Here is an 8131-nt window from a genome sequence, read left to right as displayed (position 1 = left end):
ACAATTTCAAAGATTTTACTAAGTTACAGTTCATATATGGAAATAATCAATTGAACTCAATGCCTTAGGCCCTAACTACGATTTCACATGCTGGGAATACAGATATGCATCTGTCGTCACAGATACCTTTAAAAAGAAAGGTAGGGGTGTGGATCAGAAAACCAGTCAGTATCTGGTGTGACCACCATTTGCCTCATGCAGCGCGACACATCTCCTTCACATAGAGCTTCAGGCTGTTGATTGGTGGAATGTCGTCCCACTTCCTCTTCAATGGCTGTGTGAAGTTGCTGGATTGGCGGGAACTGGAACATGCTGTCGTACAAGTCGATCAAGAGCATCCGAACACTTTTTCCCCCCCGAGTTCCCAGTTGTTTTGAACTCACTGAAGTCAGAGTTTTCCCGAGTTCCCAGTTGTTTTGAACGCACTGTAGTCGGAGTTTCCCGAGTCCCCAGTTGTTTTGAACGCACTGAAGTCGGAGTTCCCAGTTGTTTTGAACGCACTGAAGTTGGAGTTTCCCCGAGTTCCCAGTTGTTTTGACGCAGCAAAACTACCCCCAATTGAATGAAATAGAATTGAGTGACGTACATATCGTGCGATCGAGGATCGAGCCGTGGACGTCAATAAGAAGCGACGGTGAGCAGGCCTACGAAATCATACACACCAAAAAAAATACTACGCGGGGGAAATAAGGTTTATTGTTTTTTTTGTTAAATAATCCGTTTGATTAAACGCAATGCCGAAAGTAAAGAGGAGCAGGAAACCACCTCCGGATGGCTGGGAGATTGATGAACCGACTTTGGACGAATTAGACCCAAAAAACTGAGAGAAGGTAAAAAATATATATTTTTAAGCTAGCTAATAATGTTAGCCACCTAAGCTAACTAAATCCTCTACACCGACTGTAACAAAACGAGGCTCAGCTAACATCATGTCTACACAAATGTTAACATTTAATGTTTTTGGGATATTCAACCAGTCTCACACTAAGCTATATTACCAAGCTGTTGTATGAATCTGACTTGGATCAGTCCTGTTTTTATTGTGACTAACTAACTTCTCCGTAACCAAACGATGTCTACAACCCCCTTGTCTCGCCTTCAGTTATTTACTAGTATCTGTATGTTTCCTTGTGTCGTATTGTGTGTTATGTTCAGATACCTCGACAATCATAACCAAAAGGTTGAGGCTTTAGATAGGTACGCTTCTAAGTTAACTACACTGAACAAAAATATAAACGCAACAAGTAATTTTTTTTTTTACTGAGTTCATATCAGGAATCCTTCACCCTGCAATACATACATTAGGCCCTAATCTATGGATTTCACATGACTGGGAATACAGATATGCATCTGTTGGTCACAGATACCTTTAAAAAAATATATTGCCAAATTCTCTAAAATGACGGAGGTGGCTTATGGTAGAGGAGATGAACATTCAATTCTCTGGCAACAGCTCTGGTGGACATTACCTGCGTCAGCATGCCAATTGCACGCTGACTGCAGGAATGTTCCTGTTTTGTATTGTATTGATGAAGAGCTGCGATTGTCTCCTTCCAGCCGAGACGGAGCCTCACGCAGGGAAAGCGAAGGTGGAGTCCTGTGGCCGATATTCAGACTGCATCATCAGAGGAGCAGATATATCTTCGACTTGTTCTACAAGAGGAAGGCCATCAGCAAGAGGTATGATAATATTACTGTTACATAAGAGGAAGGCCATCTGCAGAGGACAGACCATCTGTAGAGGTAGATAATAGTCTGTTATCATAGAGGAACACCATCTGTAGAGGTAGACCATCTGTAGTAGGGTAGACCCATTCTGTAGAGTGTAGGACCATCTGTGAGGAAGACCATCTGTAGATGTAGATAATATTACTGTTACATAAGAGGAAGGCCATCCTGCCAGAGGAAGCCACATCTGTAGAGGAAGACCAGTCTGTAGAGGTAGATAATATTTACTGTTACATAAGAGGAAGGCCATCTGTAGAGGAAGACCATCTGTAGAGGAAGACCATCGTGTAGAGGTAAGATAATATTACTGTTACATAAGAGGAAGGCCATCTGTAGAGGTAGATAATATTACTGTTACATAATAGGAAGTGCCATCAGCAGAGGAAGACCATCTGTAGAGGTAGAGTAATATTACTGTTACGTGTGTGTGGTGTGTGTGTGTTGTGTGTGTGTGTGTGTGTGTGTGTGTGTGTGTGTGTGTGTGTGGTGTAGAGCTGGTATGACTACTGTATAAAGGAGAGTTATGCTGATAAGAACCTGATCGCTAAGTGGAAGAAGCAGGGATACGAGAACCTGTGTTGTCTTCGCTGCATCCAGACACGGGACACCAACTTTGGGACCAACTGCATCTGCAGAGTCCCCAAGAGCAAGCTGGAGGTGGTGGGTACTGCAATAATACTACTAAGAGAGTCCCCAAGAGCAAGCTGGAGGTGGTGAGTACTGCAATACTACTATAATACTACTATAGAGTCCCCAAGAGCAAGCTGGAGGTGGTGAGTACTACAATAATACTACTATAATACTACTATAGAGTCCCCAAGAGCAAACTAACGGTGGTGAGTACTGCTATAATACCACTACACTATAATACTACTACACTAACACTACTACACTATAATACTACTGCACTATAATACTACTGCACTATAATACTACTACACTATAATACTACTACACTGTAATACTACTACACTGTAATACATCACTACTGCACTATAATACTACTACACTATAACACATCACTACTACACTATAATAGTACTACACTATAACACATCACTACTACACTATAATACTACTACACTATAATACTACTACACTGTAATACTACTACAACTGTAATACTACTTACACTGTAATACTACTACACTATAATAGTACTACACTATAATACTACTACACTATAATACATCACTACTACACTGTAATACTACTACACTATAACACTACTACACTATAATAGTACTACACTATAATAGTACTACACTATAATACATCACTACTACACTATAATACTACTACACTATAATACTACTACACTATAATACCATATCAATACACTGTAATACTACTACACTATAATACTACTACACTATAATACTACTACACTATAACACTACTACACTATAACACTACTACACTATAATACTACTACACTATAATACTACTACACTATAATACCATATCAATACACTATAATACTACTACACTATAACACTACTACACTATAACACTACTACACTATAATACCATATCAATACACTGCCATTTAATATCTCACACGCCTGAGGTGTGTTCATTAGTGCACACCGAAAATGATGGTTCCTTATTGGACAAATTCACGTTTGTTCCTTCCCATTTCAGTTGCTAGTGGATACCCCCCAGTCTGTTAACCTCTGTCTCTCTGTCTCTCTGTCTCTGTCTCTCTGTCTCTCTCTCTCTCTCTGTCTGTCTCTCTCTCTCTCTCTGTCTCTGTCTCTGTCTCTCTCTCCAGGGGAGGATTATAGAGTGTACCCACTGTGGCTGGCCGAGGGCTGCTCCGTCTGAATTGTCAGGATCGCCTGGCTGTTCTGCTCTGGATCGTCTAGTCTGGCCTAGCTGTTCTGCTCTGGATCGTCTAGTCTGGCCTGGCTGTTTTTCTCTGGATCATCAGTTATTTTCTACGGACATCAGGGCTCGTCTTCTCCACCTGTGTGCTTCATGACCCTGGAGCGGCTAATCTCAGATACACACCTAGTCTCTTCCCCCCCGAGTCTTCTTCCCCCCCCTAGTCTCTCCCCCCCTAGTCGCTCCCCTCCTTCTCTCCCCCCCCCCTAGTCTCTCTCCCCCCCTAGGCTCTTCCCCCCCCTAGTCTCTTCCCCCCCCTAGTCTCTTCCTTCCCCCCCCTAGTCTCTTCCCCCCCCCTATCTCTTCCCCCCCTAGTCTCTTCCCCCCCCTAGTCTCTTCTCTTCTCTCCCCCCCTAGTCTCTTCTTCCCCCTAGTCTCTTCCCCCCCCCCTAGTGCTCTTCCCCCCCCTATCTCTCTACCCCCTAGTCCTTCTCCCCCGAGTCTCTGCTCCTCTCTCCCCCCCTAGTCTCTTTTCTCCCCCCTAGTCTCTTCTCCCCCTAGTCTCTTCTTCTCCCTCTTCTCCACCCCTAGTCTCTTCTTCTCCCCCCCTATCTCTTTCCCCCCACCTAGTCTCTTCCCCCCCCTAGTCGCTGCTCCCCCCTAGTCCTTCCTCCCCCCCTAGGTCCTCTTCTCCCCCCCTTATCCTCTTCTACCCCTTTAGTCTCCCCCACCGCCCCGAGTCTCTTCCCCCCTTGCTCTCTGGGCCCCCCTATGGCTCTCTGGCCCCTACTCCCCGTATAGGGGTGTCTTTGTGATTGGGCAAGGTTATTGTTACCATTCCACGCTGTTTAGTACACGAGTTTGGTCATTATTAAGTGCTATTGTACCTCATTCCCAATGAGGAGGTCTGTGGGACAGGGGAGGGTGGGGATGGGGCTGTTCCACATGCCTACTCTCTACCCCCCCCTACTCCCTGTATAGGTCGGTGGGACAGGGGAGGGTGGGATGGGCTGTTCCACATGCTACTCTCTACCCCCCTTACTCCCCGTATAGGTCTGTGGGACAGGGGAGGGTGGGATGGGGCTGTTCCACATGCTCTACTCTCTACCCCCCCTACTCCCTGTATAGGTCTGTGGGACAGGGGAGGGTGGGATGGGGCTGTTCCACATGCTACTCTCTACCCCCCCTACTCCCTGTATAGGTCTGTGGGACAGGGGAGGGTGGAATGGGGCTGTTCCACATGCTACTCTCTACCCCCCCCTACTCCCTGTATAGGTCTGTGGGACAGGGGAGGGTGGGATGGGCTGTTCCACATGTCATTGTTTTCAACCTGATGATTCTAGTTTTTTATTTGTACCTTTTTTTAAATTATAATTTCCATTAAAACTCTCTTGTTTTAAATAATGCTGTCTTTGTGTGTGTCTATCACGGGTGGGATCTGAACCGGGGTCTCCAACTGGAGAAACAAATGTCTTGACCGTTTAGACCAGGAATACAGTTTGAATGCACACAGCGCGGCTGCTGCCTCATCTGACGGTGAACCAGACACACTGCTGCTGCCTCATCTAACCGTGAACCAGACACACTGCTGCTGCCTCATCTCACCGTGAACCAGACACACTGCTGCTGCCAGTCATCTCAACCGTGAACCAGACACACTGCTGCTGCCTCATCTCACCGTGAACAGACACACTGCTGCTGCCTCATCTGACCGTGAACCAGACACACTGCTGCTGCCTTCATCTAACCGTGAACCAGACACACTGCTGCTGCCTCATCTAACCGTGAACCACACACACAGCTGCTGCCTCAATCTAACCGTGAACCAGACACACGGCACTGCTGCTGCCTCATCTGACCGTGAACCAGACACCTGCTGCTGCCTCATCTCACCGTGAACCAGACACTGCTGCTGCCTCATCTCACCGTGAACCAGACACACTGCTGCTGCCTCATCTAACCGTGAAACCAGACACACGGCTGCTGCCGTCATCTGACCGTGAACCAGACACACGGCTGCTGCCTCATCTGACCGTGAACCAGACACACACTGCTGCTGCCTCATCTCACCGTGAACCAGACACAACGGCACTGCTGCTGCCTCATCTGACCGTGAACCAGACACAACGGCACTGCTGCTGCCTCAATCTGACCGTGAACCAGACACACGGCACTGCTGCTGCCTCATCTGACCGTGAACCAGACACGCGGCTGCTGCCTCATCTGACCGTGAACCAGACACACGGCTGCTGCCTCATCTGACCGTGAACCAGACACACGGCTGCTGCCTCATCTGACCGTGAACCAGACACAACGGCTGCTGCCATCATCTGACCGTGAACCAGACACACGGCTGCTGCCTCATCGTCACACAGTGAACCAGACAACTGCTGCTGCCTCATCTGACCGTGAACCAGACACACGGCTGCTGCCTCATCACCTCTCTGCAGTCAGTCTGAATGAGTTCTGAGACAATGAACCAGACTCTCTTGTCTCTCTAACAACATCTCTACTAGTCTCTAACAACATCTCTACTAGTCTCTAACAACATCTACTAGTCTCTCTAACAACATCTCTACTAGTCTCTCTAACAACATCTCTACTAGTCTCTAACAACATCTCTACTAGTCTCTAACATCTCTACTAGTCTCTCTAACAACATCTCTACTAGTCTCTCTAACAACATCTCTACTAGTCTCTAACAACATCTCTACTAGTCTCTAACATCTCTACTAGTCTCTCTAACAACATCTCTACTAGTCTCTACAACATCTCTACTAGTCTCTCTAACAACATCTCTACTAGTCTCTCTAACAACATCTCTACTAGTCTCTAACAACATCTCTACTAGTCTCTACAACATCTCTACTAGTCCTCTCTAACAACATCTCTACTAGTCTCTCTAACAACATCTCTACTAGTCTCTAACAACATCTATACTAGTCTCTAACAACATCTCTACTAGTCTCTCTAACAACATCTCTACTAGTCTCTCTAAACAACATCTCTACTAGTCTCTCTACAACATCTCTACTAGTCTCTCTAACAACATCTCTACTAGTCTCTCTAACAACATCTCTACTAGTCTCTAACAACATCTCTACTAGTCCTCTAACAACATCTCTACTAGTTCTCTCTAACAACATCTCTACTAGTCTCTAACACATCTCTACTAGTCTCTAACAACATCTCTACTAGTCTCTCTAACAACATCTCTACTAGTCTCTCTAACAACATCTCTACTAGTCTCTCTAACAACATCTCTACTAGTCTCTCTAACAACATCTCTACTAGTCTCTCTAACAACATCTCTACTAGTCTCTCTAACAACATCTCTACTAGTCTCTCTAACAACATCTTCTCGTCTCTCTAACAACATCTCTTCTAGTCTCTAAACAACATCTCTACTAGTCTCTACAACATCTCTACTAGTCTCTAACAACATCTCTACTAGTCCCCTCTAACAACATCTCTTCTAGTCTCTAACAACATCTCTACTAGTCTCTCTAACAACATCTCTACTAGTCTCTAACAACATCTCTACTAGTCTCTCTAACAACATCTCTACTAGTCTCTAACAACATCTCTACTAGTCTCTCTAACAACATCTCTACTAGTCTCTAACAACATCTCTACTAGTCTCTAACAACATCTCTACTAGTCTCTCTAACAACATCTCTACTAGTCCTCTCTAACAAACATCTCTACTAGTCTCTAACAACATCTCTACTAGTCTCTCTAACAACATCTCTACTAGTCTCTCTAACAACATCTCTTCTAGTCTCTCTAACAACATCTCTACTAGTCTCTCTAACAACATCTCTACTAGTCTCTAACAACATCTCTACTAGTCTCTCTAACAACATCTCTACTAGTCTAAGGTACTATAACTGATCCTATTGGTCTGTTATGACTGTCTGTCTTTGACAGGGTGGGACCTAAGGTACTACAACTGATCCTATTGGTCTGTCATGACTGTCTGTCTTTGACAGGTTGGGACCTAAGGTACTATAACTGATCCTATTGGTCTGTTATGACTGTCTGTCTTTGACAGGGTGGGACCTAAGGTACTATAACTGATCCTATTGGTCTGTCATGACTGTCCTGTCTTTGACTGGGTGGGACCTAAGGTACTATAACTGATCCTATTGGTCTGTCATGACTGTCTGTCTTTGACAGGGTGGGACCTAAGGTACTATAACTGATCCTATTGGTCTGTTATGACTGTCTGTCTTTGACAGGGTGGGACCTAAGGTACTATAACTGATCCTATTGGTCTGTCATGACTGTCTGTCTTTGACAGGGTGGGACCTAAGGTACTATAACTGATCCTATTGGTCTGTAATCATGTCACTATAACAATTTAAATGCTATTCTGAATGTACCATTTTATATCATAATAACAATTTCATAATTCAACTATTTATAGGCTCTTTAATCAATATATTGTACAGAAAGAATCAGTTATCATATCACAGTATTGTTGAATTCAACTATTTATAGGCTCTTTAATCAATATATTGTACAGAAAGAGTAAGTTATTATACCACAGTATTGTTGAATTCAATTATTTATA

At 44.5% G+C, this 8131-nt stretch overlaps 1 protein-coding gene, 1 long non-coding RNA gene and 1 pseudogene across 2 annotated transcripts in view; all 3 read left to right on the top strand.

Annotated features, from left to right (window-relative positions):
* LOC115188874 (regulator of G-protein signaling 11-like) overlaps positions 1-8131 on the top strand; it is a 448181-nt gene that overhangs the window by 271144 nt on the left and 168906 nt on the right.
* On the top strand, positions 720-4370 carry LOC115188864 (protein BUD31 homolog; annotated as a pseudogene).
* On the top strand, positions 4703-4959 carry LOC115188917 (uncharacterized). Its single transcript, XR_003876628.1, has 2 exons — positions 4703-4756; positions 4831-4959. It is a non-coding gene; the product is annotated as an uncharacterized LOC115188917 (long non-coding RNA).

Source organism: Salmo trutta, unplaced genomic scaffold (genome assembly GCF_901001165.1).
Source record: "Salmo trutta unplaced genomic scaffold, fSalTru1.1, whole genome shotgun sequence".
Classification (NCBI taxonomy): domain Eukaryota; kingdom Metazoa; phylum Chordata; class Actinopteri; order Salmoniformes; family Salmonidae; genus Salmo; species Salmo trutta.
The sequence above is the reverse complement of the archived record's forward strand: the minus strand, read 5'-3'. Positions and strand labels throughout refer to the sequence as shown.